The sequence below is a fragment of the Triturus cristatus genome, chromosome 3_1 (assembly GCF_964204655.1).
Source record: "Triturus cristatus chromosome 3_1, aTriCri1.1, whole genome shotgun sequence".
Lineage (NCBI taxonomy): Eukaryota > Metazoa > Chordata > Amphibia > Caudata > Salamandridae > Triturus > Triturus cristatus.
Genome location: NC_140583.1, coordinates 707,620,173 through 707,643,925, shown reverse-complemented (window position 1 = coordinate 707,643,925; position 23,753 = coordinate 707,620,173). Strand labels below are relative to the sequence as shown.

General features: G+C 43.7%; 1 protein-coding gene and 1 long non-coding RNA gene across 3 annotated transcripts in view; one reads left to right on the top strand and one right to left on the bottom strand.

The window, feature by feature from the left end:
• LOC146860824 (sperm-specific sodium:proton exchanger-like) overlaps positions 1 to 23,753 on the bottom strand; it is a 4,630,975-nt gene that overhangs the window by 505,995 nt on the left and 4,101,227 nt on the right. The gene's annotated exons all lie outside the window — the stretch shown is intronic.
• The window catches only part of LOC146860828 (uncharacterized), a 151,548-nt gene that overhangs the window by 23,232 nt on the left and 104,563 nt on the right, over positions 1 to 23,753 (top strand). The window contains exon 3 of one of the 2 annotated variants that reach the window (XR_014978874.1): positions 7,633 to 7,901. The exons of the other annotated variant lie outside the window; for it this stretch is intronic. This is a non-coding gene — a long non-coding RNA (uncharacterized LOC146860828). The remainder of the gene's footprint in view (positions 1 to 7,632; positions 7,902 to 23,753) is intronic. 2 annotated transcript variants of the gene reach the window in all.

Here is a 23,753-nt window from a genome sequence, read left to right as displayed (position 1 = left end):
GGTGAGGGTGGAGTCTTTAAAAGAGAACATCGCATTGGCAACAATTGAGAACCATTTTAAATTAAGTTAGTACAAAATAGGTTCGAGTTGCATAGGGTCGACGGCGTTTCGAACTCAGTTATTTGAGTTCATCATCAGGACAAAATGTGAGCATATGAACTTGAGCAAATGAGCGGTAAAGTGACGGGATAGTCGTCAGTGAAAACCGTGTTCGTCGCGGTAGTGGACGTCTTGATTTGAAACCATTAGCTGAAGTAATAAACTGGGTCCAGACTTCTCAATGAATGGAAGCGCGGTGTCTGTGCCGAAACATATTCAAGCAGGTATCAGGAGGAAGTTGCTTAAGTTAGGATTGTAATCATGCCTGCTCAGCGAGTTGAGGCGAGTTTGCGGTGCCGAGGAACTTAATTTAATCCATGCGGCACTCGGTGCATTCAATGGGGGTCACGGGGAGTGGAGCGAATCCTGTGTGCGTGTGGTTACGCGCGGCGACTCGACTTGATCCGCATGGATTAAATTAAGTTCCTCGGCACCGCAAACTCGCCTCAACTCGCTGAGCAGGCATGATTACAATCCTAACTTAAGCAACTTCCTCCTGATACCTGCTTGAATATGTTTCGGCACAGACACCGCGCTTCCATTCATTGAGAAGTCTGGACCCAGTTTATTACTTCAGCTAATGGTTTCAAATCAAGACGTCCACTACCGCGACGAACACGGTTTTCACTGACGACTATCCCGTCACTTTACCGCTCATTTGCTCAAGTTCATATGCTCACATTTTGTCCTGATGATGAACTCAAATAACTGAGTTCGAAACGCCGTCGACCCTATGCAACTCGAACCTATTTTGTACTAACTTAATTTAAAATGGTTCTCAATTGTTGCCAATGCGATGTTCTCTTTTAAAGACTCCACCCTCACCTGCATGTCACGCTTTCCTGTCACTAAATATGTGAGCACTTGAATTCAATCTTTGTTCAATAAATAAGTGTCATACACTGACCTCTCCTGTCCCTTGTTCCTCTATATTAAGTATCACTCTCCAAATGTGAGTCCTTGAACCTATACTAAATCATCTCGCCCTCCTAAGGGCTTTTTCATTTCACCGGACCTTCTCAGGCCAACCCGAACCATTGTTCTTTTCCACAATTTTTTTGAGGCGCTCCAAGCTTTCAAGTTTAAAGGTAAAGAGCCATAGTGTGCTCAGTTATATTCATGCTCGCTTTCAGGTGAGAAGTCTTAGGGCTTCATTTTTTCAAGTTTAAAGGTAAAGAGCCATAGTGTGCTCAGTTATATTCGTGCTCGCTTTTATGTGAGGAGTCTTAGTGCTTCTTTGTTTATATATGAACCACGTATGTGCTCTAATGTTTTAGAGGTGTTCATTTTCAATTGATGACGAGGTTTTGGGAGCAGTGTTCTCCAATATTTTAAGAAGTTTTGGAACTTGAGTCAGAAATGTTTTAGTGGATTTTTCCCAAGGGAGGGGAATGGTGATCATTTCATCTAAATGGTGTTATATTTGAAAATGCTAATCCATTGTGCCATGGTGATTATTTCATCTAAATGGCATTATATTTGAAAATGTCGTTATATTTATGAATATTTTGTAAATGTTTCCATTTGGTCTCTATCCTCTTTCACTTACTTGGGGAAGAGGGTTTTCTTTTATGTGCTGTTTGTTCTATCATTTACTTTTCTTCTTTCTGTCGTTTCCGTATGTCTCTAATTTCTTTTAAAGGTGAAGTTGTGTTACTTTCATCTCTGCTGTATGTTCTATTTCACATCTGTCTCTTATTTCTGTCAAGGAGGGAGATGTGTTACATCCTGCTTTTCCTTCTTCTCTGTCCTTCTTCTGTGTTTGTTCTAAGCCCCTCAGCCTGTATCTGTGATGTCACCCAAGAGTTCCTTTTGTGTATGTTTGATGCTACTGCCAGTTAGATCTGAGGCTGAGCAGCAGGGCAGCTGCTCCCGGTGGGGCTTAACTGGGTTTTAAACTGGGCCTTAACTGAGCTTTAACTGGATCTTAACTGGGGCCTGTATCCTGTACATTGATTCCTGATTAATGAAAATAAACTTACATCTGGATGCAGCAACCCAAGGACCCATCTTTTATTTTATGAAATGTTACACTGGCGACGATTTGACGGAAGAAACCACGCGTGATCAAAGAAATTTAGAAGAGAAACTAGAAGAAATTAAATGAACCTCATGTCCAACCCTTTGATTGCCCCACCGGTGTCTACAACAACTGACAGCCTGAAGTAAGTTGGGTTGGGGACATGTTAAAGTACGCCTAAACATTAGATGTCACCTGCTTTTTGAAATCTATTTTTACATGGAATTTGCACCTTGATTTTGAGACTCACACATCTTAAAAAAGGAGGAGATTTGATTTGATTAACCTTGGATCTTACTGCCACGTGCTTAAAAGGGTGTTTGTTACCTGAAGTCTGTGCACTCTACTTTAAGTGTTTGTACTTTAATCGATTTTCTGGAGACTTTTACATATCTGGAAAAAGAAAACTGTGCCTGCAGCTGGAAAGTCAGTCCTATCTCAACTTTAAATTAAAAGATAAGGAGAATTTGGAAGAGGTTGCTAAACGTGTGGAAGCTAAACAGTTTAAAACTAAAAGGAGATATGATGATAAATGGAAGGCAAGGTCCCATGAGTTTCAAGAAGGAGATTGGGTAAGGATACTAAAGCAGGGGTTAATTTGTAAAGGAGATAATAAGTTTGGTGATCCTATTCAAGTAAAAAAAGTTTTTGAAAATAGTGTTATGACACAAGATGGCAAAATTTGGAATGTGGGTAAGTTGGCGAAATGTACTAAATTTGATGCCACAAAAGATGTTTCACTCAACAAGAGTGAGGATCACAAGAAAGGTGATTCTGTTGCTCACAGAGTCAAAGACTGTAGACGAGAAATTAAGATTCCCAAAAGATATGCAAATGCTATGTAATTGCTAATTGGTGTGTTATTATGCTTTCTTTCTTTTACTGTTTTTTCTTTTGTTAAATAAGGGAGATATGTTACATACATTAAGAGTCGGTGTGTGTATCTTTAATCCAGGTTCAGTGTTGCATGCCACTGCATGCGACATATTATGTTTTCATTGGGGTTCCACATTCTAGGTGGAGAGCTGGGAGGTAGGATAACTGTTGTGGCAGAAGGAACTTTGTATCTTGAGCAGTTGGAGGCATATTGAATGTGCTGCCAAATAAAGAGTTATCAATTTATAATTCAAGTTTGAAGGATCATCATTTCAACACCATGTTAACAAGTACATGTAAATTGTACCTTAAGTCCCACAAAGTCAATCAATCATGGCACCACAAGAAACTTTAGCCATGATACCCTTTCACAGATAGTCATTTGTAAGAACAATTATCACAAGTTGACATCCCACTCAACAATCTATGCCACCTAACTAGTTTGTCCTGTTCAAATAACTAGACAACATATTTGGAGGAGCTACATCAGACAATGCAAACTTCAATGCGAAACACACATTTTATTTGCTGTGAACACCTGGTAGCAGATGACAAACACCATAAATGACACACAGGACTGTACTACTGTCCTTTGCAAACATGTACTATTACAAGAAGTTGGACTGCCTCTTTAGGTCAGTTGTAAGCATATGTCAGTGTTGTGGCACTTGCACTGTGACATACAATGAGGACACACATCTACAGCTACATCATTTTTTCTAACCTTGCTCATCTAGGTGATATGAATGGGAACTACAATGGTCTATCCCCATAAACACATTGTTTTTGAGCACATGATGGTATACTTATTGCACAACAAAGTACACACGATGGGATGAAAGTCCATTGGTGTTGTAGCAACTTCAATTCCTACAATTGCAAGCAGGTGTCAGAACAGTTATGTAACCTCAAAGTCTGTGTCAGACATTCACAGGATAATTCCATGTCCAGTTTGCACTCAGATACAGCATCATATACCTGGTGATGGCACAACTCAGAAATTCCCTATAGTTGATGACATGACAAACTGAACTGAAACATCAAAATGAAATACGATAAGCAAGGACAAATCATGTCTCGCTAGTAAGAGCAAACTGAAACTTCAACCAGAACAATGTCACTGTTAACAATAGTTAGGCCTGAATAACACAGTGTTCATGTAACTATGACAATATCCCAAACCTGTCCTGCATACACATTGGCACACTTATCCTACGCTGTGATGTGTACATACACATAGTCGACATAGCTAGACAACAGCAAACACAGTGGAATAGGAAAGACATTTCAGTGCAGACTTACAGTCATGAAAACAAGTTGTTGATAAGCTGTGTTTGCAAGTCAACTCCTTCCTCCTCACCACTGTCTTCATTGCCCAGTCCCAGATCCTCAGCCGGTGGCCCTTGCTGGTCTCCCTCATCTTCAATCATGGGGATTTCCTTCCTAATAGACAGGTTGTGGAGCATGCAGCAGGCAACAGTGATCTGGCACACCTTTCTAGGAGAATATTGTAGGGCTCATCCAGTTTTGTCAAGACAGCGGAATCTTGCCTTTAGGAGGCCAAAAGTCTGCTCCACTATCCGCCTTGTCCTCCCATGTGCCTCATTGAAGCAGAGTTCTCCTGGAGTGTCTGGATTCCGCAATGGTGGTCGTAACAATGGCTGGTTAGGGTACATTGCATCTCCTAAATAGAAGATAGACATGAGTACAATTTCGGAACAAACATTCACTGATAAGACACACAAAGCCACTCACAACAAACAGCATTAAAAAGCTTACTTGCCAACAAGCCAGGCCTGCTCTAGAAGTAGGTGAGTCATCAAACGGGGTATGACGCTGGTCCTTAGAATGTGCAAGTTGTGTGCTGATCCGGGAAATCGGGCACAGATGTGGGAAATACACATATCTGTCAAACACAGCACCTGTACGTTGATTGAGTGGAAGTGCTTCCTGTTCCGATATACTTGCTCATTGGCCTGTGGTGGAATCAAAGCAATATGTGTACGATTAATTGCTCCAATGACATGTGGGATACGCCTAAACCTATAAAAATCAGCTTTGATATTGTTCATTTTCCCTTGTTTGGGAAACATGATGTAGCTCTCCATGTGTCTGGTCATTGCCTGTAGTACATCCCAAAGTACATTGCTAAACATGGGCTGGGATATTCCGCAGGATGTTGCCACTGTGTACTGTAACAACCTTGTGGCCAAGAAATGCAGTACTGCCATCACCTTGACTTTGGGCGTCAGTGATGTAGGATAGTATTGATGTGGACTCAATGAAGGTGGGAACTGCTGGCACAAATAATTTATTGTGGCCTTATTGAGACGGAATTTTCTGATCACGTCCCTCTCTTAATGGTTTGTAGGTCAGGAAAGGGCCTGTAGACGGGAGGCCATCTTACGGCTCCTCTGTGATACCTATGTGTAGAGTGTAAACACAGTAGGTGTTAGATCACATTGTGCCCAGCACCATGTACTTAGACAAACACAAAAGACCAAGTGAACACACACGAAATCAGATTTCACAAAAAAATATATACTACCCATGCCACAGCATACATGACATTTCTGATTAGGTCTCGAATGTATCAATACATCTTGAAATTCACTCAGCACTTCATGCAGACAAATGTTACATGGTGTACACTCTCATGCTATCATGTCTGCAATGCACATACTATGACATACACAACCTATTGACAATGTACATATTTCTCAATATGCAGATGTCACTTAAGTATAGAGCACATAGATCACTTACAATGTCCCACTTACTCTCCATGACTCTGTAGGGTGATTGAATTTTGAGTGAATAGGCCCTCTTGGAAGGTAGGATACTGTACAACAGACACACACACCCTTTCCACCTGGACATCACACACATCGCAAACTGGGTGACAGTGGCTTCCCACACTGTTATGAGGTGTATTCACACCTGTCAGTGGACATGGGCGCCATACTGCCTGAGAGAAATTTGAAAATCAAAATCTGTACTGTGTGCTTTAATGTTGGTTTAGCCTGCCAACAAGTGTTTCAGGGTCCTCTCAGGGTGACTTATTATGTGAATGTGTGCATTTGCATTGTATGCTCCTTCAACACACAATATAGTACATCCAGGCATGGTTTAGTACAAAGCTTCAACATTTTCAAGTTTTTCCCACCAACCGAATCTATTTTCAAAAGTCACAGTAGGCGGGTCAGAACTGAGGCGTACGCAGCCATAGGCTGTAACTGTTTATGGTGACAGTTGCAGCTCACTGATTGTGTCCAGCCGCAGTGAAGACCAGCACAGTAAATTTACATTGCTAATGTAGCAATGTTACTCGCGGCCTGCTGGCTAGTTTGAACCGCATGGTAGGCGGAGTGTTAGGCAACAATTGAATCCATCGGACGACTTTGGAAAGTGTGACCGGTGCGTATCTATCCTTTTGCCGAACGCACAGAAGATTACCTATGCTAGATAAAAGCCTTGCATTCTGCTACACAGGTCACTTGCCTTCAGAGCCTGCACTCCTACAGGCCTCCCCATCTCTCTGCTGCAGTTCACATCCCCTGGGAGCTACAATATATCGCTGCCCAGGAATCAGGGTCCCTGCCTTCACAGCTGCGGAGCTGAAGAAGCTGGTGGACACAGTCTGTCCCCTGTACAGGCAGCTGTATGGCACACCAGAGGAGCAGTTGAGAACAATTCAGACAGGATACATATTTTAAATGTCAGCTAACCATGCATATAGGGAAAATTGTTGCAATGAGACACACGCCTGAATCTGTAGCCAATTGTTTAAAAGTGTGTTTGGAAATGTGATGGACAAGTTCACTGCTGTATGTGTGTTAGTACTGGTCTGGAGTTTATATCACTGTTCTCAGGTGAATATTTCATCACCAACTGCAAACTTCGTATGGTGTATTTGTTAGGCATGTACACATCAATTTGGTATGATGATGCCTTGTTTTCTGCCATATTTCAAAGTACATTTGCTTGTGGAGTCATAGATAAACTGACCAATGGTGAATGTGAAATGTCGTATGCACATGTGGTTAAGTAGTTACTGTATTCAGTCACTACAACAACTGCACACACATGATGCAATATCAGCGTTATGTCAGTCAAGTCACAAGCCCTCACATGGCAAATCACAGTGCTACCAAATGTTCATGTCAGCTGTCGGAAGGTGACCAGGTGTATATGTTATAATGTCCATTCAGGCCATGTGTAGATCATGTTAGAACATGTATAATTGACACTGTAAATTGTTGCCAATTTGGCATACTAGTTAAGTGTATGTTCAGGGCAAAAATGTTACTGTTCACTTCCGCAGAAGTCATAGGTGTGCTGGGGTCACTCGTTATGAGTTTTCATGCCACATGTTGTTCTCCCATCCACAGTGTAGTGAGAGGTGTTGCATGGTCACTTAGGGCAAGGTCAGGTTGGAATGTGGTGTCAACAGGAAATGAAAAAGTGTCACGAAATATGTTAGGCTCACATGTTTGACAACAGGTGCAGTGTTGAGAATTCTAGAATGCTGACTTGGTTATTGTTTAAGAAAACTATTCCTGACCTATGTGACAAAGTACATGGATATGTACATCTTGCATATTTACTAAGTGTCCAATACCATGTCATCCTTACAGGTCAATGCCCATCACAAGGTATTACTGTGGAGGAAAATCACCTGAAGGGGTGTTGCCTGGGGGCACACGTCGGTGCCGGGCCCACTGCCGCAAATGGTGGTAGGACCTGCGAGGCTGAGCAAAGAAGATCGCCGAAGTACTGCTGGGCCTGGCACCTCCAGGCAGGAGGGGTGCACACCGCACCCTGATCCCCCTTATGCGTCGCATCTTGGCAATGGCCTAACTCAGCCTCGATGGGCAGTTGAGAGCCAGACAGCAGCCATCAGGGGGTGAGTATGTGCATTGATGAACTTTGTACAATACCATGCATGTACATGGTTTACAGGCAGTGTCATGACTTTTAGGTTTTGCGACACTCAAGACCCATGTTATGTGTATCATGTAGCATATGCAACAAGAGTTGATGTTGAATGGTTAGGTCCCTTGAATCAGGGCCATGTAAGACTAAAAGAGGCTGGGTATTACCAATAGTGCAATTCCATCGTATAATGGGCACGTGACAATGCAATGTGCAAGAAAGAGACCCTTTACCTATTTCTGTGATACTCAACATAGTTAATAACAAATACCATTGTTTGCTGTGCTGCCCTGTATTGAGACAACAAAACGTTCATGCTATTTGATGTATGTGAACGTGACTGTGACATACCATGCAATACAACCAGATAATAAGTGGAGATTGATCTGTGTTACACAATTTACAAACAACACTGGTGCTATCTGTTGTCGAATGTAGCAGCAGTCAATTTTTAGACTTATGTGTACTGATGTCACACGTCAGACTGGACCTTACCATAAGTGAGTGACAGAATACATCCTGTATAAATTTGAGTTGAATCCATGTTTAGGAGTATGTGTAGGGGATAACAGATGTCTGTGAGTGTTAGATTGGGGGAGGGGTAAATCCATGGAAACGGAAGTTACACATTACCTATGGTATTGATGGTTGTGACAAGGGCCATTAATCTTTGTGCGCAAATGCAACTATTGTTTAGCTCTGTTACTCAGATATCTGGAAATGTGGCTTCACCGATATCATAGAAGAGAAAATATATTCTGGTGAAAAACACAATGGCATATAAGCTGGACAATATGTGACTGGTGATATTTCTCAGGGAGGGATAGGCTGACTTTTCCTTGGGAAATGTGGACATCAGTAAAATGTACTCAATAACTAATAGTGTAGTCAAAAGGTATCAAGCAAAATGCTGTGAACTAAAATTGTTTCCACACAATGGCTGTGTGATACACTGTGTTTACATGGCAAACTGTTACATGTGTTGCAATCTGCCTATAGTACATTTGATTATTGCACTGTGAAGACATGACACAATACTTGTAGAAATACATTTGACCTGCAAGGCCTATATTCTGTGGATGACTTCTATATGATTTACACATGTGACACATAACTGCTTCATCTGCTAATGGACAGATGTGCAACAGTAATGTGATCCATGTGAAATAGACTATTCCATGGCTCCAACATCTTGATGTTGACTCATAAAACTATGCCTTCTGAAGTAGGGCACCTGCTGTTCCACAAGCTCTGGGTTGGGAGAGTTCACTATATACTGTATGTTAAGGCTGCAGTATTCTTCCATTTCTTAGTAGAAGGTCTATTCTCCCTTGGATCACATGAGGTAGAGGTGGTATACTATGGGGGCCTCAGGAGTGAGAGACAATACGTCAGCTGGTACATAGATGTGGTTAAGATGTTGAGAAGGATAAACGTGACATTGCTTCAAACTATGTTCCTGACACCATTATAAGAGAGTGTGCATAGGTCCTGTAACTTTCACTAATGTGCTATTGGCTCTGTATGACCCAATGTAATTCAAGTAGAAATTATGATGTTAGTTAATGTGGGTACATTTATTACACCTATGTACCATGTACATCTCAACTAATTTCTTTTATAATCATTTTTACCGCATCAGACCAGGGCAGCAAATAAGACAATTCTATGACTCGGGGACGAAGCTGGGTACAGCGGTTCTAGTGCTGTCAGTGAGCAGAGGGAACCAGTGGCACAGAGGGTGATGGGAGCACCACTGAGGAGCTGACGGATGTTACAGAAATGCCGTCAACATCTGACTCCAGTTCCAGGGTGCCCCCCTGGACCTATGTCCACTACATCTGAGACCACTCCTCCCCACCATCTCCACCATCACAGCTGCTCCGCAGCCCGCGGTCCGTGGCCGCTCCACTAAGAAGCAAGGACTCTCTTTCACACCAGGCACCTCATCCCCTGCCTCTGTCTCCCCTGCTGCCCTGAGTGTGGAGGCCATTGAACTCCTGAGACAGATCTCTGTGGGTCAGGCAGCAGTGCTGAATGTCCACCAGGTCCATACTAATCAGCAGACCCAGATGGTATCTTCCCTGGAGGGCATTCACTCTGACATGCCTTCCCTACAGAGATCCATTCAGGCTCTAGCCTTCACACTGACGGCAGCAATATCCTGCACCTTTCCACCCCCCTCCTGCCTCTACCCCATCCACAGTCCTTATTCTAATACCTGACAAAATCACACGCAAACCTGACCACGCATCCTCATCAACATCCACACACAGCACACAAACACACAGACATAATGCAAAAGACAGACACACACATACTCAGCAGACACAAGATACCGTGACTTCCAAATCCACTAACTTGCAGGCAGACACAAGACCATCATACACAGCCACAACAGACACCACACCAGCACCCACAGACATGCCACATACAAAGCATAACCCTCTTCTTCCATACCTTTGCCTCTCCCCATACCCAATTGGTCCAGAAACTCCACCTCATTGCCCTTTACCTCTCCCCTTCCCAAACTCACCAACTACCTCCCAACAGTAAAGTGAAGACCCTTGTGCCCCTGCCATACCCTTCCACATCCACCCACAAAACCCCTAGCCAGCCCCCTCCTGAGACCCAGAAGCAAAAGCAGGGAGGCAGGAAGAGGAATCTCCCCCTCATGCCACAGGCCTACCCCCTCCTAAACCCAGAAGATCTTCCCCACCCTACCCCAATTCCTCCACAGGGAAGAAATTAAAAGTGAAAAAGGTTCCTCCCCTCCCTATTCCCTCCACAACCCTTCAGGGCTATAAAGCTCCATAATGGTGAAGATCAGTCCCTCCCCCCTACATCTTGCCCTCCCCACTGCCCCAGCTGACCCCCCAATCCTGAGCTCAGCCCTCCCAAGGACCACTCAGCCCCTCCCCCCTTGTTTTTTGTGTGTGCCTGGTATGCTCCCTAGATGCCCCTTCCAGGAGAGGTATCCTGCAGCAGCATTCCTGAAGTTGGGTTAGCCACACTTTGTTGGCCCACTACATGGACATTTGGACTGGCCAATGGCCTTTGTTTTACTACTTGAACTCTAGAGGTTGAATAAAGCTATTTTTATTTTGTTTTTGGTATCCCTGTGTCCAAACCTATCTCTTGCTGTTAACTGACATTCATGTGTAATTTAATATGTGTAAGTAGAGTTCTGTTAATATGACAATAATAGCATATGATTCCTAGAGTAGGTTAGTCTATTGAGTTGTTGTGTGGGCTTGTGTACCTGCATCGGCTGGGTGTGAATGTCTGCATGAGGTTTGTGTAGGAGTGTGGAATGAAGGGCCAAAACTTGCTATGGACATTGCATGCAATCATAGTTTAGTAGCAAGTGTGCCAATGGACAAAGCTCAATGGGATGTCTGCTGCATATGTATTTGATGTGTACAAAGTGAATCTTCTTTTCAATACACTTGGGGGTGTTGTGAGTCTACAGACATGATAGTTTAGCCACACATGTACACAGAGCAATCTGTAAACTGCTAATTGTGACTTAATAGATATGGGCCAATCGCTTTTCCTTCAGTACATCCTGTTAAGTACTTCCAATGACAAATGTGCCACATGTGGATGCAACTTTGTGCCAATAGCCAATAGCCATTAGTCCGAGTTGAAACTGATTCTAAATGTCCTGTCCACATGGAGAGTGTGAGTTAGGTACAAATCAGACCATGTTGTCTTCCTGGACTGCCCTTAAATTTGAGATCCATTGCATGCAGGGTGTCTATGCACTTTGGCCTCCTGTGTAGTGAAATTTGGACGGTGGTATTGCCATTCACATTATTTGCCTCTTTCATATGGATGGTGTGTGTGGGTCCATGCCTATTCTCAGTAAGGTAGACTGTTTCTGTACATACTTATTCATTACTGATGTATGTGTTGTTGGCAGGATGAGCTGGCTTGGTAGAGGAATTGGAATCCCATGAGTTGATAGCTCGTTTTAATATGCTGTGATTGCTGAGTTGGGCACTACGTTGCGGAGTCATGTACATCAGCTGCAGGGCTTAACGCACACTTAGAGTATGTGAGACTGTGCATCTCCATTAGTAGTAAACTGAACATAGGCCACATCATGCTGACATGAGGTGCCTTTATATTCTGTCTTGATGCACACATGGCTACACATTTGAATTTCCACCCACAGATATAATGCACCATACTTGACCATGGCTACGTGTCTGAAAGGGGATATATGTGCTATCAGAGGAACATGTTTGTTGTTAGGTGTGGGGGAGGGTTGTCAAGGAGTGTTTGTGTGTCAAGTGATGTTGAGTGTGTGTATATGTCCAGGTATGATGTGTCACGTGCAAACATTTTGATTTAGGCCCAGATCGCTGTACTGGGGTGAATGTATGACATTGTTCTGCATTCTGTCCATCAATTGTTGTTTTTGCATTTGTCACCCCGAGTGGGAAGGGTATGCTCAGACGTGAGTCCCTTGCTCTCCATGCCACTGGAATCAAGCTATCCTGGCTGATGAGGGCTGAAAGCCCGAAACCGGTCCTAGGATGCTTGTTTCCAGTCCAGGGAGGACCTGGCTTGGCAGTTCGGGCTGGACTGTTCCCATGGGGCACAGGGTCAAGACTGATTTGCATATGGCTGGGTTCAAACTGGAATGGCATGGTGAGCAAAAAAACGATGGATTTAGGCCCAGATCGCTGTACTGGGGTGAATGTATGACATTGTTCTGCATTCTGTCCATCAATTGTTGTTTTTGCATTTGTCACCCCGAGTGGGAAGGGTATGCTCAGACGTGAGTCCCTTGCTCTCCATGCCACTGGAATTAAGCTATCCTGGCTGATGAGGGCTGAAAGCCCGAAACCGGTCCTAGGATGCTTGTTTCCAGTCCAGGGAGGACCTGGCTTGGCAGTTCGGGCTGGACTGTTCCCATGGGGCACAGGGTCAAGACTGATTTGCATATGGCTGGGTTCAAGCTGGAATGGCATGGTGAGCAAAAAAACGATGGATTTAGGCCCAGATCGCTGTACTGGGGTGAATGTATGACATTGTTCTGCATTCTGTCCATCAATTGTTGTTTTTGCATTTGTCACCCCGAGTGGGAAGGGTATGCTCAGACGTGAGTCCCTTGCTCTCCATGCCACTGGAATCAAGCTATCCTGGCTGATGAGGGCTGAAAGCCCGAAACCGGTCCTAGGATGCTTGTTTCCAGTCCAGGGAGGACCTGGCTTGGCAGTTCGGGCTGGACTGTTCCCATGGGGCACAGGGTCAAGACTGATTTGCATATGGCTGGGTTCAAACTGGAATGGCATGGTGAGCAAAAAAACGATGGATTTAGGCCCAGATCGCTGTACTGGGGTGAATGTATGACATTGTTCTGCATTCTGTCCATCAATTGTTGTTTTTGCACGTGCAAACATTGGCACAGCCACAAGCGTTAGGACTTCTGGATTGTGGTAGAGTATATCAATGTAGTGATCTTTGCATTGTGACTGCTTTATCTTATTTGTCACAACAAGAGTTGGAGTAGCTTCATTTAGGAAGGAAATGGGGGGGGGACTCATAAGGATGTGTATTGTGTCGATGTGGCCAGCTTTGGCAGCCAAATGAGCCACATGATTGCGGTTTTCACATGTTGTTGAACATGTGATATTTCAATATTTCAGGCATATGACAGGATCTAGATAAGTGAAAGGACAACTTACATTGTAACTAAGATGCCTGAGTGTTGGACATAGGCAAAGGTTGTTGTCAATTCACCGTGTTGACACGAAGCTCACTTCAATGCTTTGTGTTTTGTAGTTGGGTCAAGGTAGACAGAATGTGGTTGTAGTGTTACAGATATCTCAGCTATTAGTTGTAGGGCACTGGTATGTGATGCAGCTGCAAAGTCTGCTTTCTGTTTTTAGGACAAGCCCAGAGCCAGCGCGCAAGCGCTGCTCTGGGGTTCATCTTTGGTAGTTGACTAGTGAGGGAAGCCCCGCCCACTACCCCGCCTATCTTTTTCATTGGCTTGTGTCTTTGTCCTTCCTAAATGCTGCCTTCCGATTGGTTTATAGGCTTGTTAGTCCCTCCTTATGATGGCCATGTTGTCAATTGTATCCTTCCATGGTTACTGGCCCCTTTACTTCGAGTGTTGCATGGTATGTGTTATTTAGACTGTGAGCACTATTTTCTTTAATGGGGTTCTCTTACTGCCCGTACCTTCTTCCCCCCCCTGCAGTCCAAGCCTTCATGCCCCTCGTGCGCACTCCCGTTGTTTGTGCTTTCCCACCCACTTGCCCCCCGCCCACCCTCACTTCAGTTTGCAATGCAATAGGTCTTGCGTAAATGCTAGTCCTATTGCATTGCAAATGCTTGTTTCTGATATTTCCCATCACAATACAAACACGGCAACTGTAAAATCTTACATTTCAAACATTAGTCGTATCATTTCCTCCCCAGCAAACAAAGCCTATCGTTTTTAAATCAAGTATGTGTCAGAAACGGAATAATGTAAATGTACCAGATTCCGCCCAGCAGAAGACTATACACGGTGTGTGGCACGGCATTTGTAGAACTGCTTGTACATGATGTCAGATGATCAACAGCTCTAACAGCCATACTGTCCCAAGGATCAAAGAGAGCAAACACTGTTAACCTCTCTGACGAACAGAAAAGAAAGAGGGTGTTTTTGAATTTTGTTTATATTCACTTTTAGAATGCTTTGAATACCTTTGTTTTTTCGCAACTATTGCAAGATAATGAATAATGCTCGTTTTTCCTTCTGGATAAAATTAAATCGATTTTTGTATATAATTAATTTGAGATGCTGCCCAAGTGATTTTATTTTTAATTTCTGGTAAATGTTATTTGTGCTGTGGCTCTCTCTTGTGGATTTCTGGGTAAGTACATGCACTGAAATTTCTTGCACAAGGGTTGATTGACAGATAGCACGTTGTGTACGTGAGTGGAATCTCCGTTGAGGAACATTAGTCTAGCTTAGGGGCATATTATCAAGGTCCGGCGATAAATATCGCAAAGTGTGCTTAGCGCTTGCATATTTATCGCCGGCTATCTCTGGAATTTATCGCCCGGTTAGCGCGTTATCAACAACGCGCATCGCCAAGGCGATAACAATTCCAGAGATAGTGGGGATATCGCTGTTTTTCATGATGGAAAACGGCGATATCCTAGATGATAGGACCTGTGGTCTTAGCCACACAATCCACCCCCCATGTTAGGTATGCCTTAGTCAGGAATTTAACAGACGTTAAATTCCTGCGTTAAGGCATACTTAACGTGATTTTAAATATCGCAAACCCTCCTTGTCAATATGACGAAGCTGGGTTAGAGATATTTTCCCAAGGGAGTCTTGTCAGGCACGCCTCCTTTGCATCTCATTAGCGATGCGATCGGAGGCGTGATGACAAGGGGCGCTATTCCCAGTAAACTGTCACTAACAGCTGTTAGCGACAGCTTGCTGACAGGGCGATAAAAATATTGCCGCTTTAGCGGCAAAAAGTGCCGCTAAAGCGGCGATGTTGCCCTTGATGATATGCCCCTCAGTCAGAAATTATCTGCAGACATTTCTAGCTGGAGAAACCAGCAGAGGTCGTGACTTGCTCCTAAAGCATTCATTTTTAAAGGGCTGTGGAGAAAAGTATGTTTTCGCATGGAAAATGATTTCACGGCAAGCAAAAGAAAACCCAGAGGGGCATATTATCAAGAAAAGGCGTTAAAATGATCGCTGCTTTAGCGGCAGAAAACTGCTGCTAAAGCGGCGATAATGGGCTTGATAATATGCCGCAAAGAATTCCAATAGAAGCCCATGTTCTGGTGTCAACATGGGCTTCTATTGGAATTCTCTAGTGTATATTATCAAGCCCATTATCGCTGCTTTAGCGGCAGTTTTCTGCTGCTAAAACGGCGATAATGTTGACGCCGTGCTTGATAATATGCCCCAAAGTTGTTTGAATGGGCATCTTTTTATCTGACGGCTTCTTGGAGAGGTTGTTGGAAAGTCATGAAAATCCAAATTTCCTTTGTGTACACCTATGATTTTTTTTAATGAATTGAGCAGAGGGGGCCCTCGAATGTCTGTTATGCGCCCTCAGGTTTGTTAGGGGCATATTATCAAGGTGCGGCGATGATATTATCGCTGCTTTAGTGTCCGTTTTCAGACGAAAAGCGGCGATAATATTATCGCATTATTTACAAGGACACGCTAGCGCGTGTTTCCTTGATTCTGCTCCCGTTTTGTGAACGCCTCGCTTTGCATCTCTAATGAGATGCAAAGTAGGCGTTCCCTGGGAAAACAGATGGGAAATTATCGCTGTCATTTGCCGTATTTACAATACGGCCCAGGACACCCTTAGCGATATTTAAAGACGCGCTAACAACGGTTATCGCCGTTATTGTACGTCTGCTTTTTTCCTGACTAACACATATTTTAGATGGGAGGTGGATTGAGTGGCTAAATCCACATCTCCCTATTATCAAGTATTCCTCTATCGCTGCAGGCAGTGCTTTAAATGGGCCGGTACTCACCGGTACTGATTACGGCACTTCTTTTTTTTAGCACTCTAAGTACCGGCACTTCTCTGCTGCCAAGGAGAGTACCGGTACTCATAAACGGTAGGCGCATTGGCTGCTTGTGCTGGTGACCGGACTGACAGCCAAGGCGCTTCTGTAGCTGTGACTGGTGAGCTGAGCCCCTGCTGAACTATTCAGCGGGGGCTCATTTGCATAATGTCCGGTGTTCACCATCCTGCTGTGTTGCAAAGACAGGATTGAGGCAGCCCGGTGACAGCGCAATTAAGAAAGCAAAGGAAGGTAACGATGTTAAAATGGCTTTAATCCTTTAATTCTTTTGCGTGAGTGGTTTATGTTTGTCTGTTTGCCAGTGCTTTTTTGTGTGAGGAAAAAAGCGAGAGAAAGAGAGATTCGATACATTGTTGGGAGGTATATTAAAGGAAATGTGTGGAATGCTTTGTGTGTGCACGTCTGTTTGATTTTGTGTGTGTGTGCGCGCGCGTGCGCACGCTCGAGAATATATTGTGTTGTGCCAAGCAACAGCAAATAACAGTATGTAAGCTGCAAATATTATATAACAAGGAAATGTTAAAACATCACCACGTTTGGCTGTCGTTTTGTGTAATGAATTAGCCTGTTTTATTTATAGAAACGCATTTGTCATGTGTTTTGGTATGTGCTGCAACTATTATTGAAGTAAATAGGTATCAGCATGTCTTGTTCTTAGCCCCGCCCATTCGCCCCGCCCATTCGCCCCATTTAAATGAATACCTGCACTATTTTTTTCCCATTTAAAGCACTGGTGCAGAATTATCGCTGGATTCTCAGCGATAACCCTGCATTTTGCAGGCCATCGCCAGATTTCACATCGCCATGGAGATAAGCGTTGTAAATTACGCGATATCTCGATGATCTGATTCGGCGATAGCCGGCGTTCTGCAAATCCTCGCTAAGCCCGCTCAGCGCTATTTAACGCTGTTCTTTGATAATATGCCCCTTAGTTCGTCTGACAAAACCCCATCTTCTTCAGGCAATGACTGGTGACTACTCCAAGGTCATGCAGCAAGTCCTTTCGTCTGACAGCTAGTCATAAGCACAGCTCAAGTGAGCAATATTGGATGCCAGCGGTGCTTATCTGTGAAAGAATCGAAGGGTGCTTTTGAATCCCTTCCCTATTTTGAGCAGCGTGGACTAGCCTTGGTTGTGTAGTCAAGGGGCGTTCTGCATCCTCTCCCTTTTCTCTTTTAAAATCAGAGGTAATTTCTATGTTTTGGTTCCGTGCACACCACCGCTGACGATATGCGTTATTAGGCAATTTTTGCAAGGTTTGCATGTCTGCGGCAGCGTGTCACTGATTTATTTTGGCGGGGGAGGCAGGTTGGGCTGTGCTTCATGGCTTTGGCTATTCTCTACCGACTTGTTAAAGGCCGTCGGAGTTCTTGTTGACCTCCTTGGCTGCAGGGGGTTCCCCTGTCCGGGACTGCGAAGGAGCTGTAGATCAGTGATGGGCTGAGTGGAGAGGAAGTCTGCCGCTTATGTATGACCTACCACCCGGAGGTGGCTGTTGCAGAACAATCCCTTATACAGCACTCCACGGGCCGAACATCTTTCAAGTGAAAATGTGTCTACCAGCAGCAACTCTCCTGGCACCGGTGAGGGAAGAAGGGGCTGAGGGAGCAGCCAATGAGGGTGGAGCCCCTTGAGACTGGGGTCGGGAGCAGCGTATATCAAAATGATGTGAGGGAAGAGCTCCCAATGGTCATCTGAAGCAGTGTGCAAGGACAGGACTTGATTACTTTGCCGGAGGAGGGACCGATACCGAGAACGGAGACTGTCATCACTGCCCTGCGAAGGCCTTCACTGTACCAGAACAGTTTTTGCTGTAGCAAGCTTTTTGTGTTTATTTTTTAAAACGTTTGTAGGCTTCATAAACATCAGAAGCAAAATCTGGAAAGCTTTTAGTATTGCAAATTTTCAGCTTCCCACTCTCCTCAAGAGCAATTCTGTTTCTATTTAAGGATTTTTTTTTATCGGTGGATGCGAAGATTTCAGCACTGCCAAGCTCAGGATAACAGCAATTGATTGGACGCTTGAGGAGACCTACAATTTAGAATAGCTAACGTTAAAAATGCTCAGTTTTTACATTTTGCAGGAATATAACACATATTTTAAAAGTTTGAAAAGCAAAGTGAACAGAGTCAGACGAGTACAAAAACACATCGGGGTTCCCTGCCTTGGCTCACTAGTGCTGGGAGATAGTTTGTCTTCCGTGCCCTCTTGTGTGTCTTACCCCAAAAGTAACTCTTTTAAGGTGGAGATTCAGCGCTTGCCCTCTTCACACCTGTACCCACCCATCGCACCTTTCAACGAGGGAAAATGAAATGTCAGCAAGTAATGTGGTCCTTCGGCCAGACTTTGCTTAAGGAAGAGGGAACTTAGGCGCCCAGGAGAAGGCCGGGGACTGCAATATCAGCATTTGGATATATGAAAGTCACTTGTAAAACTATCAGTGATAGGCCAATACAATGTGCTTTAGACAGTATTTACTCAGAGACAATTAAAGACATTAAGGGGTAGCAGTTATCCCTCTCTTGCCCTTGCTATTCCTGGTATCAGGGGTCCAAGTCAGTGACCACCTCACCCCATGTTATTACAGACACTGCCCCCAGTCCCGAACGTTTCACGTGTGACAATTAGGTCTGGGGACTTAACAGACCCCTGCCCACCTAAGGTTGTGCATATGTTCCCAGAACTACTTACCGAACAACAAAATTTGGTTTTCACAAGGATAATACAGTCCGGCTGTTTTCCAGATGCCTGGAAAACAGCATCAGTCCTCCCTCTTCTAAAGAAACCTAATCTGGACCCTAATGAACCTAGTAGCTACAGACCAATTTCAAGAATCCCTTTCCCATCTAAAGTGTTGGGAAAACTGCTGAATAAACAGCTGTCAAATTTCCTAGCCTCTGCAAACTTTCTGGACCAATCACAGTATGGATTCAGAAAGGAACATGGAACTGAGACAGCCCTGATCAGGGCAGTAGAGGAACTCAGGAGCATACTGGACGCCGGTGGGAAGGATGCCCTGATTCTTTTGGATCTATCAACAGCCTTCGACACAGTGAACCATGGTATACTCCTGACCCAGCTAGCAGAACTGGGAGTTCAAATCAATACACTCAAGCTGCTATCCTCATATTTGACTGATAGAACTTTTTCAGTTAAATTTGGAGACTCCATATCCAAACCCTTCAGCTCACCATGTGGAGTACCGCAGGGGTCCTCCCTGAGCCCTACTCTTTTTAATATTTACGTCGCTCCACTGGCATCCATAATAAGAAAGTGTGCATTCCTACCAGTTTCCTATGCAGATGACACCCAAATAGAGGTGTCATTCTCCAACAATATGGAGGAAACAGCCGACAGATTCAACAACTGCATGAGGCAGGTTAAAAATTGGATGCAGCTCAACTGCTTAAAATTAAACAGTGATAAAACCGAAGTTATGCTGCTGGGGGCAGATACGAATTTTTGGTCGCCAAAATGGTGGCCCGATAGCTTGGGCGAATGCCCTACCCCAGTGGACAAAGTCAGAAATCTGGGAGTTATATTTGATAATAAATTGACTTTTAACGCCCAGATAAGTAAATTGTCTTCCACTGTGTAGTTCATTCTAAAAATGATAAGAAGATTACTGCCTTTTATTCCCCAAGACTCATCCAAAACACTAGTAACGGCACTGGCCTTGTCCAGATTGGATTACAGCAACGCCTTGTATGGTGGGATACAAATCCAACATCTGACGAAACTTCAGCGTCTACAGAACGCAGCATCAAGGCTGGTGCTGGACATCTCCAGATCAGAGCCGGTTGCCCACGGACTAAGAGCCTTCCACTGGATACCAATGGAGAAGAGGATAAGGTTTAAATCAGTCTGCCTAGCCTACAAAGCCCTCCACAGTTCAGGACCACACTTTTTAAAAACAATTCTGAAACGGTACGAGCCACTCAGGAGCTTGACGTCTTGTCAGGCAAAATTGATACAGGTTCCTAAATTCAAGCAGTTTAGGTGGGGGGGGGGGGGGGGGGGGGGAGAAGCTTCCTGTTGCAGGCAGCCAAGACCTGGAACCTTCTCCCAATTACAATAAAAAACAGCCCCTCGCTCCTGTCATTCAGAAAAGCCATAAAAACCTGGCTTTTTACCTCCTAGTTAGAGCACTACATCTTCGGCAGTCCTTTCTATATTGACCTAGCGCCAAGACGCCCCCGGGCATTCGTGTGCTCTATAAATTTCAAATTAAATCATTGATTTCAGGTGTGTTAGTCTCTAGATAGTTCAACAGAAGCGAAGCAAGACTACAACATCCATAATGCCTTTGGTCACCGTATGAAAATCCAGGACTAGGAACAGTGTTCATCTTGACCTAGAGAGAGGTGGTCACCCCAATACATCCATCTAACACACACTCCTCTACATTTTGTTTGCAACTCATTGGAAGGACCAATAAACTGAGGTTTAAAGCTCTCGTGACCACAATGTTATCTGGTCAGGGAGCGCGCACTGCCATAATCAAACTAGTAAATGGATGCGTGATGCTCTAAGGTTCAGGATGTTTGTGGGCACCATACTGTCCAGGGCTTCAGCTGGTAATCCGTCAAACTAGCGCCTGGAAGCCAGACGGCTGCCGTCCTGGAGAGAGAGGCCCAGCACAGAGCAAATAACCTTTGACTAAAGTGCACAGTCTACTGGCTTCAGCATGCCTCCTGATGCGTACCCACATGTATTTATTTTGAAAGGGAGAGTACCTGCACTTCTCAGCACTGCTACAATCCATTTCATGAGAGTACTGGCACTTCTGAGGAGCAAACAGGTACTCTGAATAATGAGTGCCTGCACTTCTATCTTTCCATTTAACGTACTGCTCCCAGTGATGGGGAGAGGATTGGACCGTTTTTTCGGGCTAGTTCAAGAGGCTGGCTATCTGAGCGCCAGCATCGCTCACATAAAAAATTTCAGGTTGGCCTGTAGGGCAACCAGGAAGTGCCCGAATAGTTGGTCTGGCAGGTGCAGTGTGTAGGCCGTTTTTGGGGTGTTTGTGGATCTGTTTTATGGTCCAGTTTTTGCTGTTGATTTCTCTGCTGTCACCACAAACACTGCATGAAGCAAGCTCATGTACATGCACTCTCCTAAACCTTGCAAAACACTTATATACAGCTTGTCTTTAAAACTGCACTCTTTTGCAAATGTGGTCCACATTTTTAGCTATGTGATTCGCGAACCAAGATAGATGTATACAAATATGTTCGGAAATTAAAACTGAAGGAATTCTTCGAAAAAACAACTTGTAATTCAGGCCAAATTGAAACAGTTGAAGACATCAATATGACTTCAAACATGCAAGAATACACCATAGCAGATACCAACGGTCTAATAACAGCTTATGAACTGGCTCATGAGGTTGACCAAGGTGATCTTACAAACACACAAGTATTAGAAGAATTGGGAATCCAAACAGACAATCATCCAAGGACTAACTTCAAGATGAAATCAACATTTTGTCCAACACTCCATCCTGGTAATCGGATAGAGACCTTCCATGACCTGGTTGTGGCAGAACTGGAGATCATGGAAAATACTAAACATGGTAACAGAAAAGAAAACTTATTCATACAAGAACGTCAAGCCTTAATGAAGTTAAAAAACAATCATCTAATTGAAATCAAGCCAGCGGACAAAGGTGGCAACATTGTCATCCTCAACAAACATGATTACATTGATGAAGCCACACCTCAACTTAATGACCAGACCAACTATACTAGACTGACTCACAACCCTATTCCAAAAATTACAATAGAAATACAAGAGCGGCCATTGCAATGGCACAAAAAGGGGCTATTAAGTTTTGACGAAATGACCTTCTTAACTACAAACAATCCCGTAACACCAACTATATACTTTTTGCCTAAAGTGCACAAAACCCTAAACAAACCTCCAGCATGTCCAATAATATCCAGTTGTGGATCCCTATATGAAAACATAGCATCCTATGTTGACCACTTTTTGGCACCAATAGTTCCAACTTTAAATTCCTATATTAAAGACACTGGGGACTTTTAGAGGATCTTGATGGAAACAGATTGGCACCCCGAATATTTGTTGGTAACTATTGATGTTGTGTCTTTGTACACTTCTATCAATCACAATATTGGGTTAGCTGCCATCGCCTACTTTCTTAAACAGAGACCAATTGGGAACCTACAGCACTCCATTATGCTGCTAGAAATGATCGAACTATGTTTAACCAACAATGTGTTTTTGTTTAATAAACAAATGTACTCCCAGAAATGCGGTACTGCTATGGGAGTTTCCTTTTCTCCAAGCTACGCCAATCTCACCATGGGTTGGTGGGAGAAAAACGTGGCTTGGAGAGAGGAAAACGACCCATACACTGCCAACATAGCATTATGGCTGCGTTTTATTGATGATCTCTTCCTCTTATGGAAGGGATCCAAAGACAAACTGATAGAGTACATAACGATACTAAATCAGAACGATGTTGGCCTAACATTCACCTTTAACATCCAACAGAAGGAAATTGAGTTTTTGGACACCAAGGTGTACATAAAATGTAATAAGATACACACTACTCTATTTCGTAAAAAAACAGCTATGAATAGTCTCCTTCATGGAAACAGCTTCTACCCAGAGAACTTAAAAAGAAGCATTCCATACGGTGAATTTCTAAGGATGAAAAGAAATTGCTCTGAACCGAAAGAAATGGAGGCAAAGTTTGAAGATACCAAAAAGCGTTTTCTTCAAAGGGGATACAAACACAAGGATATTACAAATGGAGAGATCAAAGCTAGACAGAAATCAAGAGCCCAAATTCTAACTTGCAAAGACAAAAGGAGAACTCAAGTATCGAATAATGATTCACCAAGACTCATCCTAACATATTCCAAAGAGAGTTTCAAAATTCGCAAAACAATAATGAAATATTGGAATATAATCAAAAAGGATCCTGATATTGGAACAAAGATAGGAAATCAACCATTGATTTCTTATAGAAAAGCACCTTCAATTCAGGACACATTGGTTCACAGCCATTTTGAGACCAAAAAAACAGAGACCTGGCTTCAAAAAAGACAAAAAGGATTCACCAAATGCCTGAAATGCAAGGCTTGTAGAGTGGGAAGAAATCTACAAACAATCAAAGACCCCAAAGGCCAAACTTTTGAAATCAAGGGCACCATCACTTGTGAATCCCAATTTGTCGTGTATTTGATCGAATGTTGTTGTGGCCAACGATACATAG